We start from the raw sequence: 19962 nt of genomic DNA, 5'->3' as shown, positions 1-19962 counted from the left end.
ATCGGGTGTGGCCCAAAAACCAAAAAAAAAAAAAAAAAAAAAGTCTTAACAGCGCTAATGAATTGTGTATTTTGATAAATAAGTGAAAAGAAAGCAAAGCTAATAAAACAGTACAGTTACTATTAGAAAGTAGAATGGTCCTCGAAAACTCTTCATCGGTCTAAATTGCATAAAAAACATGAAGATACTATTAGTTTATATAGAAAAGAATCATGTTTTTCGATCACACCTGGCAGTGTTCAGGTGTAACTCCTAACTCCGTGCTCAGAAATCACATTCGGCGACTTGGGACAATATAGGATGCTGGGGATTGAACCCAGGTTTGCTGTGTGTGAGGCAAACCCTCTGTGGTATTGCTCTAGCCCCATATGGAAATAATTTTAATATTTTCTCCCTTCCTCCAATTTACTATGCTATTCAAAATAACACATAAAACTTAAAATAGCACTAAAATATAGTAGGAGTAGGACCTATAATAAATACCCAACTAAAGAATAAATAAATAAATAAAACTTCAAATAGCACTAAACTATAGTAGGAGCAGGATCTGTAATAAATAAACCCAACTAAAGAAGTACCCAGGGAAGGAGCCTTGCACTACCATTCCCACTGTGTGGAGTGCCAAGAAACACTAGGTTTGCTTTTTGCCTTTTGTCATAACAGCAAAACTCCTCCTGGGATTTCTTTCAGTCATCAAAAATGAGTACCAAAGTAGGTCTTTCATAAAAACAAATCAGCCAGTCACAAATTTTCAGAAAGTGGATGATATCAATACTTAGCAAAGGATTGAGCTAGATGCAGACTTGCAGTTCTCTGGGACACTTCATATGGTTGGACGGAGACCCATAAATTATGAGAACTGCTAACTGAATAGGAGATGTGACATAAAATGCTCAAATTCCTAATCTCTTCCTGAATCAGAAAGGTATGGTTTATCTTTGTTTTGTTTTTGGTTTTTGGGTCACACCCAGCAGCGCTCAGGGATTACTCCTGGCTCTATGCTCAGATATCGCTCCTGGCAGGCTTGGGGGACTATATGGAATGCCGGGATTTGAACCACCATTCTTCTGCATGAAAGGCAAACAGCCTTACCTCCATGCTATCTCTCTGGCCCCCAATGGTTTATCTTTTATTTAAAGAAAAAATGGGGGAAAATGACTATTGGGTCAGAAGTTCAAGAAACTCATTTTATTGTTTCTTTATTCATTTTATTTTTATTTAATTTATAGTTCAAGAAACTCATATTTGTTTTATTTCTTTATTATCTTTATTATTAATTATAAAGAAATAAAATTGTTTTTTATTTATTCTTTATTCTTTTGGGGGGAGCACACCAACAATGCTCAGTTTATTCCTGGCTCTGCACTCAGGAATCACTCCTGGCGGGCTATGTGGATCATATGGGATAGAGGGATAAAAATTGGGTCAACCACTTGCAAGACAAGACTTATGCATTCTACTGTTGCTCTGGACCCATGACACTCCTATTTAATACTCACTGTGTATCAGAATTCTACTAAGCATGTTCAAAAATACAGTCCAGGATTACCTTCAAGTAAGGCCAGCACTTTAGTTCATGTACTAGCTCTCTGGTGCTAGCATATTTTTTTCCATGAGTAGGATATTAATGTTTAGAGCAGTCAAGAAACTTGTCTAGGTATTTTGGCTTAGCTTTTCTCAGAAGCTGGTTCAGACAGACAGATATTCTATTGTAGGAAATCATTTGGGATGCTCAGGGAACACCACTAGGCGAACAAAGCTATGAGACAAGGCTGAGAACAGATGGGGCATTAGGGAACTTCCCACAGTGGCAGCTGGAGTTTAACCTCATATGACAATTGTTTGAGGATGATCTACTCTGAAGAGTGAGGGAGCAGCGTAATAAATAGGAGCTCCGGACAATTGTTATTTTCTTCTTTTCTTTAAAGAACTTTTGTTTCAGGGGCCAGAGAAAAATATAAGGGGCAAGATGCTTTGCATGCTTTGCATACAGCTGACCCTAGTTTGATTTCCAGCACTCTCTGGACCCTCCAAGAGCGAACCCCAAATTAATAAAACAAAAAAGAATTGAATTTAAAATTGTGGTAAAATACATAAAATATAAATGTACCATTGTAATCATTTTTATGCATAGAGTTCTGCATTATGATAACTAAAGGATTGAGCAATAATTTTTTTCCATCTTCAGCACCTTTACACCACCTTAAACTGTAACTAGACCCACCAAAAATGACTATTATTTTCTGCTTTCCAGCCTTATTCTACTTTTATGTATTTATGAAATTGACATTTCAAGTACCTCCTATATGGAAGCATATAACATTTATTCTTTGGTTAAAATAAATCTGGTTAATTTTAATTAACACTTCCAAGAGTTAATTGTGTAACAGCATAAATCATAACTTCATTCATCTTGAAAAACTAATAATATTCTACACTAATTACTGTATTATGTTTATCCATTCTTTTGTTAGTGAGATTTGATTTTTTTCACCTTTTGTCTATGTGAATAATACAGCTTCAGTATTGGCATATAAATGTCTTTGTCAATTATTTTGAAAGATGGGTCTGTTCCGTGGTTTCTGCATCTCCCTCTTGCAAAAGCTGATGGTTTTCCAAGATTCAAAACAAGTATTTAGTAGATTTGTTATTATTGGCAGTGCAAATTTTGGGATACTTTAAAATGTTCAAGGCAGAGCAATATTCGTGGTATAATTAGTGGCATTTGCTCATGAGATCTTTACCCAAAGTAAGTAGAGAAGCTATCATTTGAATCTTGACCCTTTGATCATGAATTTGTCCATAAATTTCTCAGTGAATTTCCCAAGTGTTTCTCAGGAGATCTGAGGATCTCTATTGGAAATTCTTGAACCAACTGGTCCTGTGATTCAATGCATAGGGTGAAGTTATATGGTGAGGCACTGGACCTGTGGTATTGGGGGCTGCCTAGGCCACCCCTACCGTGCTGGGGATCTCCAGGGCTGTACCTCTTAGTGCTGGGATTGTGGGGTATAGAGCTTGCAGGCTGTATTCTGTATGGACCTAGAACCAGCTATACTAAATATACTAAATATACTATACTATACTCACACACACACATTCATACATACTATAGTCCTATAGTATACTGTTTAGTCCTAGAACCAACCATGTGATGTCCAGGATCAAACTGCTATTAAATTTGCATGAAAAAACTTGTTTAGCTCCTATATGTCTTTCTAGTACCCTTGCTTTTATCTTTTCTTTTTTTTTTGGTGGTGGTCGGGGGGACACACCAGGTGATGTGCAGGTGCTTCTCCAGGCTTTTGGGAAATCATGTGGTGCTAGTGACACTGAACCTGGGCCTTCAGCATCCAAAACATGTATGTGCTCTCCTCAAAAAATTTATTCTGGTTTTCTTTTGGGTCACACTTGGTAATGCTCAGGACTTGTTCCTGGGTCTGCACTCTATAGAATCGTTCCTGGCTAGGCGTAGGGGACTATAAGGCATGCTGGGAATTAAACCTGTGTTGGCCATGAAGTTCATTTATTTATTATTTTACATGTGGCTGAATAGTTGTCCCAATACTTGTGTACTTGTGGAAGAGGCTTTCCTCTCTCCATTTTGCTTTTCTTGCCCCTTTATTAAAGATTAATTGGTTGTATGTCTGGGCTCAAATTATTTCATTTAAGTATATATATATATGGGGCCAGCGAGATGGCGCTAGAGGTAAGGTGTCTGCCTTGCAAGCCCTAGCCAAGGAAGGACCGCGGTTCGACCCCTCGGCATCCCATATGGTCCCCCCAAGCCAGGGGCAATTTCTGAGTGCTTAGCCAGGAGTAACCCCTGAGCATCAAATGGGTGTGGCCTGAAAAAAAAAAGCTTCTAAAAAAAGTATATATATATATGTAGACTATATATATATATATATATATATATATATATATATATATAAATAAAGTATATATGTCTGGGCTCAAAGTTATTTCATTTAACTATATATATAAAGTATATATATACTTTCTATATAGAAAGTAATAGTACTGAGGCATGGAGAAGAATGAAACATGATTACTGTGTTCAAAGACCTAGCATAATTGATTCATTTGTATTGAAATAGGCTCAAAGGAAGATAATGCCATCATTTGGTATGATCTGAGACTCACAAGATCATTGGAATGACATACACACATACAATTACAGACAGCAAGTGCATGAGTCCCCTTTTGACATTAGACATGGGCAGTGCATGAGTAAGGCATAATTGGATTTTTGAGGGGTTGTGGTCCAGGCCAGATACACAGATACACAGATATGGGGATATGAGTTCCCCCGTCTATTGTTGCTTGGTGGCATTCACTTGTGTTTGTATAATTTTGTCAACTGAGAAGGGATTGACATCTCTTTGATCCTTTTCCAATGATTATTTTTCACATTATAGTCCAAGCATCAGAAGCAGCTATTTGTTAGGAATAGACCAGGACCTGGAAATAGTTAAAACAAACAAACAAACAAACAAAACCACCGATCTTTTGGAGGTAGTTAAATAATGTTCATATGCATCCATGTCTAAAATGACATAACACATATCAGCATTTGCCTAGAGACATAACATGAAAAATTTTGTTCCTGAAAGGATGACATAGATTGGGTAAATGTGACAAAAGGTGGAAAGAAGTGAAAAATAAAGCAGAGAGAAAATGAAGCTCTATATTTTAACATAACTGTTAATTATTTTTTACTTTTTTAGTACTGCATCTGTGATAGATGGGTATATTAATCTGATGTTGCTAGGCCATGCTGAAATAACCACCTCCAGATCTCAGTGGCATAGTTTTCTCTCACAGATTCTTTTTTTTTTTTTTTTTTTTGGCTTCTTTTTCGGTGGGTGGAGGGCTACAACCGGAAGCACTCTGGCTCTGCTCTTAGAAACACTTCTGGCAGGGACCATATATGGGATGCTGGGAATTGAATCCTGGTTCGTCCTAGGTTATCTGCTTGCAAAGCAAACACTCTACTGCTGGGCGATCACTCTGGCCCCTCTCACAGATACTTGATCGTTCTACTCCACAGGGACTTGATTCTAAAACTCAGGGTGAAGGAACAGTTTATTTGTAGGTCAGGCTATTCTTAGAGAAGCAAAGGGCAAAGATTTACTCATAATATGTGCCTTTCAGCTCTTGTTTGGGTGTTGCATAGATCTCTTCAGCTTACATTGCATTAACAAAGCAAGTGGCAAAATAAAACTTGATTATTTGTGGCAGGAAGTTCCTTTAATTGGAGGAAAAGCACAGAGCTGAGAGGGCTGAAGGACAGTGATGCAACTTACTGCACTGGCTAAACTTTTACCCTTGTGCAAACCATTCAACAGTCTTTTTCTACCTTTCCTTGCCCTTCACTTGTACTTGTCATAGTTCATGTGGCAGAGTCTTGAGTGATATACCTAGGTTATGGGTTGCTGGTACTCAGCAACCTGCTAAACCAACTAATCATTTGAGGTACTGAAATATGTTTAAGACTGAAAATCTTCTTTTACTATTCAGGAATAAACTTGTTATATAGAAGAATCTGAATCTCTTTAGGGGATCCACGTGAAAACCCCCACATAGTCATTATAATGATTTCTCATAATCTTATAATTGTACCACTACCTTACAAGAAGATCATGCCGATTAAGGCTCAGAATCTGAATGCTTTTTACAATATTACAGAAAATTAATAGAGCATGAAGAATTATTAATGTCATGACTGATCTTTAAGAAGACAGTACCAAGCGTTTATAGTTAATATTTGGTGCTGATGAGAGTTGTACTGAGTTCCTCGTTACTAACCCTCAGGTACTGTAAACACTAGTACTTTCTCTGACTGAATACTCACACACCTGATTTTTACAAAGTAGCCCTTATTAATAATTACAGCGGTCCTGTGACCATTGATGATTGAGATATTTTCTGGGGCTCAGAGAAATTTATATAGCTCAAGGCTTACCAGATAATAAAAATGAGATTCGGGACTAAAATCCAGTTTATGTTTTATCCCTCAAACTTGGATGACATCCTTCTTAAAAAAATGAATTTTTCATACCAGCCTGGGGTTGACTTCAATTACTGCAATGGTACTTTTAATTGTAGAAACATAATGAGGCTGCTATTTTTGGCTCTCTACCTTTATAATATCAAAATCGATCTAAGAATTAAGTACACTTCACATTCCTAATACACATTAGCATTAATTTAATGGCATTGGCAAAATTGTTGCTTACTTGAATTTGACGCTAACTATTCTGGGAAGGTTCTTTGGCAGCCAACTGGTCTGCTCTGTTGCGTACACGATTGACTCAATTTTCCCACCATACTGTATGATATTCAACTTCTGTGAAATGATTCATGCCGAGGAACCCGACGTTCTTTTCCTTTATCTGGTGCGGACACACTTCGATGAATAAATCCATCTTGCTTTTCTTTGTTCTTGGCCCACAATGATTCCTTTCTTGTTCAACCTTAGTGGTCATGGCTGCTGGATGATCAGGGATAGCTTTACATAACTTGTTCACAGATTGCTAAAATAAAAACATACTTTAAAAAATTCATATCTTTATTTAAGCACTGTGATTACAAACATGTTAGTAGTTGTCTTTTAGTTATATAAATAAAAAAAAGAACACCCTCCTTCCCAGTGCAACCTTCCCACCACCATTGCCCCCTCCATGTCTCTCCTCCCCAACCCCTTGTCCGTCTTAGAGACAGACATTCTATTTCTCTCACTCACTACCATTGTCATGATGGTTGTTAACTTAGTTATTTCTTTAACTGTGCTCACCAATCTTTGTGATAAGCTTATATCCTGGCCGATCCTTCCAGTCCTCATCTGTATTGTCTCTGGGTGTTATCACAATAATGCCTTTTAATTTTCTTAAATCCCACAGAAGAGTGAAACTATTCAGTGTGTGTCTTTCTCCCTCTGACTTATTTCACTCAGCATAATAGTTTCCATGTCCACACATGTATAGGAAAATTTTATGACTTCATTTTTCCTGTTAGCTGCATAGTATTTCATTGTGTATATGTACCACAGTTTCTTTAGCAATTCATCTGTTGTTGGGCATCTGGGTTGTTTCCAGATTCTGGCTATTGTAAATAGCGTTGCAATGAATATAGGTGAGCAGAAGGCATTTTTGCGCTGTGTTTTTGTGTTTCTAGGGTATATCCCTAGGAGTGGTATAGCTGGATCATATGGGAGCTCCATTTTCAGTTTTTTGAGGAATCTCCATATTGTTATGAAAGCATCCTTAAATTAGCACTGGATTTGCTGATTTTTTAAAAATATTTTGAATATGTTATTTCTTTTTTTAAATATATTTTTTATTTAAACACCTTGATTACATACATGATTGTGTTGTTTGGGTTTCAGTCATGTAAAGAACACCACCCATCACCAGTGCATCATTCCCATCACGAATGTCCCAAGTCTCCCTTCTCCCCACCCAAACCCCGCCTGTACTCTAGATAGGCTTTCTATTTTCTTCATACATTCTCATTATTAGGATAGTTCAAAATGTAGTTATTTCTTTAACAAAACTCATCCCTGTTTGTGGTGAGCTTCATGAAGTGAGCTGTAACTTCCAGCCCTTCTCTCTTTTGTGTCTGAAAATTATTATTGCAAGAATATCTTTTATTTTTCTTAAAACCCACAGATGAGTGAGAACATTCTGCATTTTTTCTCTCTCTCTCTGACTTATTTCACTCAGCATAATAGATTCCATGTACATCCATGTATAGAAAAATTTCATGACTTCATCCCTCCTGACAGCTGCGTAATATTCCATTGTGTATATGTACCACTGTTTCTTTAGCCATTCGTCTGTTGAAGGGTATCTTGGTTGTTTCCAGAGTCTTGCTATGGTAAATAGTGCTGCAATGAATATAGGTGTAAGGAAGGGGTTTTTGTATTGTATTTTTGTGTTCCTAGGTTATATTCCTAGGAGTGGTATAGCTGGATCGTATGGGAGCTCGATTTCCAGTTTTTGGAGGAATCTCCATATCACTTTCCATAAAGGTTGAACTCTTATCCCACCAGCAGTGGATAAGAGTTCCTTTCTCTCCACATCCCCTCCAACACTGTTTGTTCTCATTCTTTGTGATGTGTGCCAATCTCTGGGGTATGAGGTGGTACCTCATAGTTGTTTTGATTTGCATCTTCCTGATGATTAGTGATGTGGAGCATTTTTTCATGTGCCTTTTGGCCATTTGTACTTCTTTGTCAAAGTGTCTGTCTATTTCTTCTCCCCATTTTTTGATGGGATTAAATTTTTTTTCTTGTAAAGTTCTGTCAGTGCCCTGTATATTTTGGAGATTAGCCCCTTATCTGATGGGTATTGGGTGAATAGTTTCTCCCACTCAGTGGGTGGCTCTTGTATCCTGGGCGCTATTTTCTTTGAGGAGCAGAAGCTTCTCAGTTTAATATATCCCCATCTGTTAATCTCTGCTTTCACTTGCTTGGAGAGTGCAGTTTCCTCCTTGAAGTTGCCTTTAGTCTCAATGTCCTGGAGTGTTTTGTCTACATGTTGTTCTATATATCTTATGGTTTCGGGTCTGATATCGAGGTCTTTAATCCATTTGGATTTTACCTTCGTACATGAGGTTAACTGAGGGTCTAAGTTCAATTTTTTGCAAGTGGCTATCCAGTTGTGCCAACACCACTTGTTGAAGAGGCTTTCTTTGCTCCATTTAGGATTTCTTGCACTTTATCAAAAATTAGGTGATTGTATGTCTGTGGAACATTCTCAGAGTATTCAAGCCTATTCCACTGATCTGAGGTCCTGTCTTTATTCCAATACCATGCTGATTTTTTTAAATAGACATAATTGTTGATCTATCTCTTCTCCAATTTTTGCTTGTAACCATAAATTGACTTTCCCATTTTGCTTTTCCCACTCTTGAGGGTCATTGGACTTCATTCCTCAAACTTAGTCCCTGCAAAAGGTTCTGATATTATATTAGTCCTCCATGATGATTAGTTGTAATCTTGAAAGTTAGGATACACAATTTAATCTTTCTCCTTTTACTCAGAATTTATAAATTAATGTTCATCTCTAAAATGTGTATGTTTAAACTCTTCTTTATCTACTGAATTCAGTTTTTTATAAAACAGAATCTTGGCAAGTTTTTTAATTTTAGTTTATGTGGTTATGTGTATATTCTTTTCTAATTAAAAGCTAGATGTAATCTTTACATTTTGATTTTAAATAGGGAAATTTTGCTTGATTAGGTTTTTAGAGTCAAAGAAATAAAGTGTAATAAAATTATTTCTTCTATATAATGATTGCACTCATTTATGGGATATAAAAATATAGTATGGTGATAATAGCCAGAGACAATAGAAGCAAAGGCCAGGAGGACTGGTCCATGTTAGGAAGATTGCCACAAAGAATGAGCGCAATTAGGGCAGAGAAGAGACCATTAGGACAATGACAGTTGGAAGTGATCACTCTGGGTAAGAACTGGGTGCTGAAAGGAGGTAAAGTGATAAGCATGATACCCCCTCGGTAATATAATCATATTGCAAACTACAGTGCCTAAAAGTAAAGCTAAGGTGTATGTGTGTGTGAAAGAGAGAAAGAGAGAGAGGAGAGAGAGAAAGACAGAGAAGGACAGAGACTGAGAGACAGAGAGAAATGTCTGCCATGAGGCAGGTGGGGGAGAGGGGAGGAAAATTGGAAACATTGGTGAGAAGCATGCACTGGTGAAGGGATAAGTGATGGACATTGAATGACTGAAACTCAATCATGAACAACCTTGTAATTATGGTTCTCACAGTGATTTAATTAAACATTCATTAAAAAGTATTTTTTCTGGCTGGAGCGGTGGTGTGGAATGGTAAGGCGTCTGACTAGGACAGACCACTGTTCGATCCCCCAGCATCCCATATAGTCCCCTAAGCCAGGAGCAATTTCTGAGCACATAGCCACATAGCCAGGAGTAACCCCTGAGAGTCACTGGGTGTGGCTCCCCAAAAACAAACAAACAAACAAACAAAAATTATTTCTTCTGAAATATGTCAGTTGGTACATTGAGGAGCTCCTTAGTAAAAGACCCAATAATTTCTGACTATTTTTTGTAAGTGAACTATACCTAAAGTTTTCTCTTCTTCTTCTTCTTCTTCTTCTTCTTCTTCTTCTTCTTCTTCTTCTTCTTCTTCTTCTTCTTCTTCTTCTTCTTCTTCTTCTTCTTCTTCTTCTTCTTCTTCTTCTTCTTCTTCTTGTTCTTCTTCTTCTTCTTCTTCTTGTTCTTCTTGTTCTTCTTGTTCTTCTTCTTGTTCTTCTTCTTGTTCTTGTTCTTCTTCTTCTTCTTCTTCTTCTTCTTCTTCTTCTTCTTCTTCTCCTCCTCCTCCTTCTCCTTCTCCTTCTTCTTCTTCTTCTTCTTCTTCTTCTTCTTCTTCTTCTTCTTCTTCTTCTTCTTCTTCTTCTTCTTCTTCTTCTTCTTCTTCCTCCTTTTTTATTTTTTTTTGGTTTTTGGATCACACCTGGCAGCGCTCAGTGGTTACTTCTGGCTCTATGCTCAGAAATTGCTCCTGGCAGGCTCAGGGGACCATATAGGATGCCAGGATTCGAACCACTGACCTGCATGCAAGGCAAACACCTTACCTCCTTGCTATCTCTCCGGTCCCCCACCTAAAGCTTTTCTAATTAACATTTCATACTTGCAGGTTAAAGAAAATGCACAGATATTTAAAAAAACAAATAGAAAGTTCCAAAGGTCCAATTTTAAAGTCTCAAATATTGGAGTTCATTCTATGTATGTATGTAGGAGTCCTGAGGTCAGTCTGGGGGTTTGGTCCTGGCACTTCATGGTCCCTCAACATTCTAGCACTGCTTGGAATGGCCCCTGAGCACTATTGGGTATAGTTGAAATAAATAAATATTTGAAACTTTATTATCCACTGCTAGTAGTTTCATTTGTTTCATTTATGCTACTTTATTAGGCAGAGAACAACATTGTTACAATCAACATATTATATTAACTAATTGTTTTAAAAATTATTTTTTATTTTTATGGTTTATTGTTTCGAGTTTTGCCTTATTTTTGATTTGTATATTTAGCTGTATACTAGAGAGTGGTAATGCTGCCAAAATCTTTTATGAAAGAGAAGGAAAACATTTAAATTTACTTTATTTTAAGAACATACATCACCTAGGTGATATATTTGACTGTCAGAAATTACTGGGTCTTTTATTATTTGTTTCCAAATAGGTGAAAACAAAATTATTTAAAAAAGAGTAGAAATAAACAAGAAAATGAAGGAAGAAGAAAGAAAAGAGTACAATGACAAGCAAATCTACGAAAATCATTGTTATCTCCAGTGAGGTCATTAAGTCATTGGCAAAAGGTTTAGGAAGCTAGCTGACTCTTCTGTTATTTCATTTGATTCTGAACATTAAGTGACTTCAGCTATACATCAGCATCTAAATTGGTGTGTTCCTATGGGGATGATGGTATTACACAAATGAAGTTATTTCATGTCTGTGAATACAATTCCGCCCAGGCATTCAATGCATTATTGCCGGTACTGTGACTTTTGTAGGGTGTGTTTTTGGCTGCCATGTCTCCTGGAAGTAGGAGTAGGGAAGTGGGGATGGAGACAAGGGTGCCCTTAACTCACTCCAAAAAAGTTCTGTTGATATCAACCTACATACCAGCATACCTGGAGTTTGGTCAGATTGGTGTCTCTGCAGAGAATTATAGAGGAATGGTGAAGCAGGGCCATAAGCAAAAGCCGTGATTATTAAAATGGTTTTTATTGAAAGAAATTTAGAGAGATGGAATAGGGGAGAATGCGGGGAGAGAGGGGGGATAACGAGAGAGATAAAGAGAGAGAGAGAGAGAGGGGTATTTAAGAGATAACTCAGGCTTGGATAAAACTTAATTCTTTAGAATAAATTGATGAGTTTAAAATGGAAATAATGGAAGTTAATAAATACCGCAGCTACATTGTGCTTGGCTGTATAGAGTCCATACCTTATAGAATAAAAAATAGGTAGCCTGTTTGCTCAAGTACCTTACCATGAAACGTGAGGCCAAACAGCTCAACATGTAATCATTTTAAATCTGCATATGAAAACAGTAATTAGAGACAGAGTTCAGGGCACTAAAGGAGGGAGCAGCTATGTGTGTATAGAAGTATGTCTGCACTGACAGAAATCGCTCCTGGCGAGCTCAGGGGACCATATGAGATGCCAGGGACCAAACGTGGGCGAACTAAATCTGCGTGGACCACGTGCAAGGCAAGTGCTCTACTTGCTATTATTGCTCCAGGCCCCCTCTTATTTTTCTGAATTTTTGTTGTTGCTGTTGTTCCACACCCAGAGTTTACTTCTGGGTTTTATTTATTTATTTCTGTTTTTGATTTTGTTAGTTCTCTGAGCCCAGGATGCTTAGGGCTTACTCCTGACTCTGTGCTCAGGAATCAAACCTGGCTGTGCATAGGGGACCCTATGGGATGCTAGTTATTGAACCTGGGTCTGCTGTGTGCAAGGCAAGCGCCCTTCCTGGGTTGCTATCATCGCTCCAGCCTCAGTGTCTGTCTGGGGCCTTTTTTTTCCTTTTCTTTTTGTCCCCCATTCACAGTACAGACCAGGCAAAGGGCCTGGGTTGAGGTATATATGGGGTGCATTTACGGTACCTCCTCTTTCTATACAGTCAATGTAAAGAACACAGCTTGTGATAAGCATTGGGAGGCCTTATCTTTTCTTTTTCTTTTTGGATTTTATATACATATACATATATATATATATATATGTATATATATAAAACCCTTCACCAGTGCAACATTCCCATCACCAATATCCCAAGAGCCCTTCTTCCCCACCCCACACTGGCCTGTACTCTAGACAGGCCTTTTCTATGCAAATCTTCTGCCCAGTACCCAAGGTCCCACCCATTTTGGAATAACACAGTGACCCAACTGAGGGTGCTGGATGCAAAGTTTCACACAGACAGGCACAGTCTGCTTTTCTCTGGGCTCCATGTCTCGCCAACTAGAGCATCCTTGGAGGACATGGAAGGGGTTCAGGGGTCCCTGCTAGGGTTTTTGGGCACACCCAGCCGAGCTCAGGGTTCACTCCAGGTGGGGTAGGAAAGACCTAGTGGTCTCTGTCATCTGTCCCTGAGGTCACTGACTCTGGACTCCAGACCAGACAGCAGCCCTGGGTACAGAACAGCCGAAGTGCTTAGAGCCAGATTAGGGGTCAGTGGGTCAGCGACTCAAGTGTCTGAGTGGGGTCCGCAGCCCTGGGGTGCTGTGGGAGGAGACAATGGGAGTGGAAAGACCCCCAGGCAAGGTTGAAGAAAAAAAAATAAAAGAAGAGTTCCCCAGCTGGCGCGTATCTTGGAAGTGTTTTTGAAAATGTCTGTTACTTTACTCTGTTTTCTTTCCTCCCGATTCCCATCACTGGCATTTAAAGAAGAAATAGTCTATTATTGATCATTTTGATTCTTTTTTTTTTTTTTAATTTTTATTTTTTTATTTAAACACCTTGATTACATACATGATTGTTTTTGGGTTTCAGTCATGTAAAGAACACCACCCATCACCAGTGCAACATTCCCATCACCAATGTCCAAGTCTCCCTCCTACCCACCCAACCCCCGCCTGTACTCTAAACAGGCTCTCCATTTCCCTCATACATTCTCATTATAAGGAAAATTCAAAATGTAGTTATTTCTCTAACTAAACTCATCACTCTTTGTGGTGAGCTTCCTATGGTGAGCTGGAACATCCAGCTCTTTTCACTTTTGTGTCTGGAAATTATTATTGCAAGAATGTCTTTCATTTCTCTTAAAACCCATAGATGAGTGAGACCATTCTGCGTTTTTCTCTCTCTCTCTGACTTATTTCACTCAGCATAATAGATTCCGTATACATCCATGTATAGGAAAATTTCATGACTTCATCTCTCCTGACAGCTGCATAATATTCCATTGTGTATATGTACCACAGTTTCTTTAGCCATTCATCTGTTGAAGGGCATCTTGGTTGTTTCCAGAGTCTTGCTATGGTAAATAGTGCTGCAATGAATATAGGTGTAAGGAAGGGGTTTTTTGTACTGTATTTTTGTGTTCCTAGGGTATATTCCTAGGAGTGGTATAGCTGGATCATATGGGAGCTCGATTTCCAGTTTTTGAAGGAATCTCCATATCGCTTTCCATAAAGGTTGAACTAGACGGCATTCCCACCAGCAGTGGATAAGAGTTCCTTTCTCTCCACATCCCCGCCAACACTGCTTGTTCTCATTCTTTGTGATGTGTGCCAATCTCTGTGGTGTGAGGTGGTACCTCATAGTTGTTTTGATTTGCATCTCCCTGATGATTAGTGACATGGAGCATTTTTTCATGTGTCTTTTGGCCATTTGTATTTCTTCTTTGTCAAAGTGTCTGTTCATTTCTTCTCCCCATTTTTTGATGGGATTAGATGTTTTTTTCTTGTAAAGTTCTGTCAGTGCCTTGTATATTTTGGAGATTAGCCCCTTATCTGATGGGTATTGGGTGAATAGTTTCTCCCACTCAGTGGGTGGCTCTTGTATCCTGGGCACTATTTCCTTTGAGGTGCAGAAACTTCTCAGCTTAATATATTCCCATCTGTTAATCTCTGCTTTCACTTGCTTGGAGAGTGCAGTTTCCTCCTTGAAGATGCCTGTAATGTCCTGGAGTGTCTTGCCTATGTGCTGTTCTATATATCTTATGGTTTTGGGGCTGATATCGAGGTCTTTAATCCATTTGGATTTTACCTTCGTGCATGATGATAGCTGGGGGGTCTACGTTCAATTTTTTGCAAGTGGCTATCCAATTGTGCCAACACCACTTGTTGAAGAGGCTTTCCCTGCTCCATTTAGGGTTTCCTGCTCCTTTATCGAAAATTAGGTGGTTGTATGTCTGGGGAACATTTTCTGAGTATTCAAGTCTATTCCACTGGTCTGAGGGCCTGTCCTTATTCCAATACCATGCTGTTTTGATAACTATTGCTTTGTAGTACAGTTTAAAGTTGGGGAAAGTAATTCCTCCCATATTCTTTTTCCCAATGATTGCTTTAGCTATTCGAGGGTGTTTATTGTTCCAAATGAATTTCAAAAGTGCCTGATCCACTTCTTTGAAGAATGTCATGGGTATCTTTAGAGGGATAGCATTAAATCTGTATAATGCCTTGGGGAGTATTGCCATTTTGATGATGTTAATCCTGCCAATCCACGAGCAGGGTATGCGTTTCCATTTCCGCGTGTCCTCTCTTATTTCTTGGAGCAGAGTTTTATAGTTTTCTTTGTATAGGTCCTTCACATTTTTAGTCAAGTTGATTCCAAGATATTTGAGTTTGTGTGGCACTATTGTGAATGGGATTGTTTTCTTAATGTCCATTTCTTCCTTATTGCTATTGGTGTATAGAAAGGCCATTGATTTTTGTGTGTTAATTTTGTAGCCTGCCACCTTGCTATATGAGTCTATTGTTTCTAGAAGCTTTTTGGTGGAGTCTTTAGGGTTTTCTAAGTAGAGTATCATGTCATCTGCAAACAGTGAGAGCTTGACTTCTTCCTTTCCTATCTGAATTCCCTTGATATCTTTTTCTTGCCTAATCGCTATAGCAAGTACTTCCAGTGCTATGTTGAATAGGAGTGGTGAGAGAGGACAGCCTTGTCTTGTACCAGAATTTAGAGGGAAGGCTTTTAGTTTTTCTCCGTTGAGGATAATATTTGCCATTGGCTTGTGGTAGATGGCTTCAACTAGATTGAGAAAGGTTCCTTCCATTCCCATCTTGCTGAGAGTTTTGATCAAGAATGGGTGTTGGACCTTATCAAATGCTTTCTCTGCATCTATTGATATGATCATGTGGTTTTTATTTTTCTTGTTATTGATGTTGTGTATGATGTTGATGGATTTACGGATGTTAAACCAGCCTTGCATTCCTGGGATGAAACCTACTTGATCGTAGTGGATGATCTTCTTAATGAGGCATTGAATCCTATTTGCCAGGATTTTGTTGAAGATCTTTGCATCGGCATTCATCAGCGATATTGGTCTGTAATTTTCTTTTTTTGTAGCATCTCTGTCTGGTTTAGATATCAAGGTGATGTTGGCTTCATAAAAGCTATTTGGAAGTGTTTCCGTTTGTTCAATTTCATGAAAGAGTCTTGCCAGGATTGGTAGTAGTTCCTCTTGGAAAGTTTGAAAGAATTCATTAGTGAATCCATCTGGGCCTGGGCTTTTGTTTTTTCGGCAGACCTTTGATTACCGTTTTGATTTCATCAATGGTGATGGGGGTGTTTAGATATGCTACATCCTCTTCCTTCAACCGTGGAAGATTATAAGAGTCCAAGAATTTATCCATTTCTTCCAGGTTCTCATTTTTAGTGGCGTAGAGTTTCTCAAAGTAGTTTCTGATTACCCTTTGAATCTCTGTCATATCATTAGTGATCTCTCCTTTTTCATTCCTAATACGAGTTATCAAGTTTCTCTCTCTCTCTTTCTTTGTTAGGTTTGCCAGTGGTCTATCAATCTTGTTTATTTTTTCAAAGAACCAACTTCTGCTTTCGTTGATCTTTCGGATTGTTTTTTGGGTTTCCACTTCATTGATTTCTGCTCTCAGCTTTGTTATTTCCTTCTGTCTTCCTATTTTTGGGTCCTTTTGTTGAGCACTTTCTAGTTCTATTAGCTGTGTCATTAAGCTACTCAGGTAAGCTCCTTCTTCCTTCCTGATGTGTGCTTGCAAAGCTATAAATTTTCCTCTCAGTACTGCTTTTGCTGTGTCCCATAAGTTCTGATAGTTTGTGTCTTTATTGTCATTTGTTTCCAGGAACCTTTTGATTTCCTCCTTGATTTCATCTCGGACCCACTGGTTATTGAGTATGAGGCTGTTTAACTTCCAGGTGTTAATGTTTTTCTTCTGAGTCCCTTTGGAATTCACAAATAATTTCAGAGCCTTGTGGTCAGCAAAGGTAGTCTGCAAAATTTCTATCCTCTTGATATTATGGAGATATGTTTTATGTGCCAGCATGTAGTCTATCCTGGAGAATGTCCCATGTACATTGGAGAAGAATGTGTATCCAGGTTTCTGGGGGTGGAGTGTCCTATATATATCCTCTAGGCCTCTTTCTTCCATTTCTCTCCTCAGGTCTAGTATATTCTTGTTGGGTTTCAGTCTGGTTGACCTATCCAGTGTTGACAAAGCCGTGTTAAGGTCCCCCGATCATTTTGATTCTTATAGAGGCATAATATTTGTAAAGCCTGGACAATGGGAAATGTCTATTTTTCTTTTTGTATAGATGAAATCGATGTCACTAGCATTTTTAAGCAGCAGACTGATTTGTTTTGGGGGTGACTGTCAAGGCAAGTTTAGAGGATTGAGACAACTCTAAGACATGAGTTGAGGCTCAAAACGATTGTTCAAGCGATCTGGAGAGATAACTGACAATGTAAGTACTTAGTATGAGATATGTCACATGTAGCATCGCTGGGTTCAATCCTCAGAGCTGAGCACAAAGCCAAAGTAGTTCTGAATACCACGGGGTGTGGCCTCAAACCAACCCCCCCCCAAAAAAAGAAAAATCAACCCCAAACCACCCTGCCAAATCTCAAACCAAAGCAACCTCCCCAAAGTAGGACCAGAACAGAAAACCCCAAGGATGCCTTCTCCACCTCCCCAAAAGCTAGTGTGCTCAATTTGATAACCTTGGACTTAGCGGAGTAACTTTTAGTTTTGTATTGGGCATTGTGCTAAGTAATATTCTTTTTTTTTTTTTTGGTCACACCTGGCAGTTCTCAGGGGACCATATAAAATGCCAGGCATCAAACCGGGGTTGACAGTGTGCAAGGCAAACATCCTATCTCTAGACTATTGCTTCAGCCTCTTAATATTCTGACATAATCAATTAATATTAAAGGTACTCTATTTTTTTTCTATTTTACAGATAAGGAAACTAAGAATTGGAGATGTGAAGGAATTTGTTCAAGAAATTTGAGTATTAAGACATATTAAAATTTTAAATTATAAAAATTAAATAAACATAATAAAACTAACAAGTGTTTTTGGTCTGTGAACAGATAGGTATCTATATTTATGTATATTTTTCTCCTACTCAGAATTTTCAATAATGTATTATAGTTTTATGTGTAGATGTATCATAAATCTTTTATTAGATTTAACCCTAAGAACATACGGTAGCTGTTTAACATTTATTTTTCTCTATTACTGTTGATTTTGTACTTTGAACTCGTATCCAGAAATTTTAATGCACTAACTAATTGTGTAGAGATATTATCAGCATTGAATTAAAATGTTAAAAAAAAGAAAATTAAGAACACATTAAGAAATTTGAGTTATGGCTTTAGCCCGATAACCTTTCTTTTTTTAATAAAAAAAAAATCAAAACAACAACAACAAAAAAAAAAACGTTTTCTCTTTACTCTGGCTATATTTACAAACTTGTTACATAAATTGCCATGGAGATGTTTTGAAAAATATAATGTCATTTCATAATACTGTCCTGTGTACAAACAGTGCTATAAATTGGTCTCCCCTTAGGCCTGGTATTGCTGAGACGTATATATTGGTGAGAGTAAACCAGGTGTTAGCTTTTGCATATGGGCCACATTTAGCCAATTCTTGTTTTTGGTTTTTGTTTTCTGCTTTTTTGTGCTCTCACTCAGATATGCGAAGGGCTTACTCCTGCCTCAGTGCTCAGGGATCACTCTTGGCAGGGCGCAGGGACCTTAAAGAAGTGCTGGGCATTAAACTTAGGTTAGCAGCTTGCAAGGCAAATTTCCTATCTGCCCCATTCGCTGAACTATCTCTGTATTCCCTCAGTTCCTACTTGTATGAATAAAGCTTTATTGGAACACAGCCACACTCATTTGGTTGCAAATTATTTGTGATTGCTTTCCTGCAAAAATATCAGAGTTGAGTGGTTTTGAGAAAGACTGAGTGATCCACAAAGACTAAAATTTTTACTGACTCATCCATTACGGAACAAGTTTGCAGTGTGCTGGTATGGAAGTAGATCAATGAGACCTCTGGTGTAGGGTTGATGAGTCAGTGGTAGGCAAAGAATATTGTTTGGAAGCAGATCTTCATCTATTTTTTTTTTTGGTGGGGAGCCACATCCGGTGACACTCGGGAGTTACTCCTGGCTCTGCGCTTAAAAATGGCTCCTAGCTTGGGGGATCATATGGGGTATTAGGGATCCAACCAAGGTCCTTCCTGAGTCATTTGTGTGCAAGGTAAACACCTTACTGCTGCACCACCACTTCGGTCCCCAGATCTTTATCTTTTGACCCTATTTTGGCCATAACCCTAATAAATTAAACAATTCTGAGTTCACAGTTTAAATCTCATTTTCTACGTATTTCTGTATAACAACATAGGAAGATAACATTTAAGAAATGTAATTCACCAGTTTGTTAACTCCGTTAATAACTAAAGTATGTACAACTTGGATCTTTATGTATTTTTTTTGAAAATTTTATTGACAGACCTGATCTCTCTCTCTCTTATTCTCTTTCTCCTCTCGCCTCTCTTTTCTCTCCTCTTCTTTTCTCTCTCTCCTCTATCTCCCCTCTCCAATTCTTTTCTCTCCTCCTCTTCTTTTCTCTCTCCTCTCTCCTTTATTCTCTTTCCCCTCTCTCTCCTCTCCTTTTCTCTTCTCCTCTCTCTTCCCTCTCCTCTTCTTCTCTCTCTTCTCTCTCCCCTCTCCTCTTCTTTTCTCTCTCCTCTTTCTCCCTCTCCTTTTCTCTCTCCTCCCTCCTTTTCTCTCTCTTCTCTCTCCCTCTCCTCTTTTCTCTCTCCTCTCTCCCTCTCCCCTTCTTCAAAGGAAAAAAAAAAAAGAAAATTTTATTGAGACCAATGTGAATTACAAGTCTTTCCCAGTTGTATTTCAGGTACATAGTGACAATGAATTAGGTCCATTCCCACCACCAGTGTTGACCTTTCTCCGCCACCCTTCC

General features: G+C 38.3%; 1 protein-coding gene and 1 non-coding gene across 4 annotated transcripts in view; one reads left to right on the top strand and one right to left on the bottom strand.

Annotated features, from left to right (window-relative positions):
- The window catches only part of ERC2 (ELKS/RAB6-interacting/CAST family member 2), a 1176444-nt gene that overhangs the window by 15995 nt on the left and 1140487 nt on the right, over positions 1 to 19962 (top strand). The gene's annotated exons all lie outside the window — the stretch shown is intronic.
- LOC126014744 (small nucleolar RNA SNORA51) lies at positions 12585 to 12716 on the bottom strand. The gene has a single exon (XR_007497742.1). It is a non-coding gene; the product is annotated as a small nucleolar RNA SNORA51 (small nucleolar RNA).

The sequence above is a fragment of the Suncus etruscus genome, chromosome 7 (assembly GCF_024139225.1).
Source record: "Suncus etruscus isolate mSunEtr1 chromosome 7, mSunEtr1.pri.cur, whole genome shotgun sequence".
Lineage (NCBI taxonomy): Eukaryota > Metazoa > Chordata > Mammalia > Eulipotyphla > Soricidae > Suncus > Suncus etruscus.
This window is presented reverse-complemented; position numbering and strand designations above follow the sequence as displayed.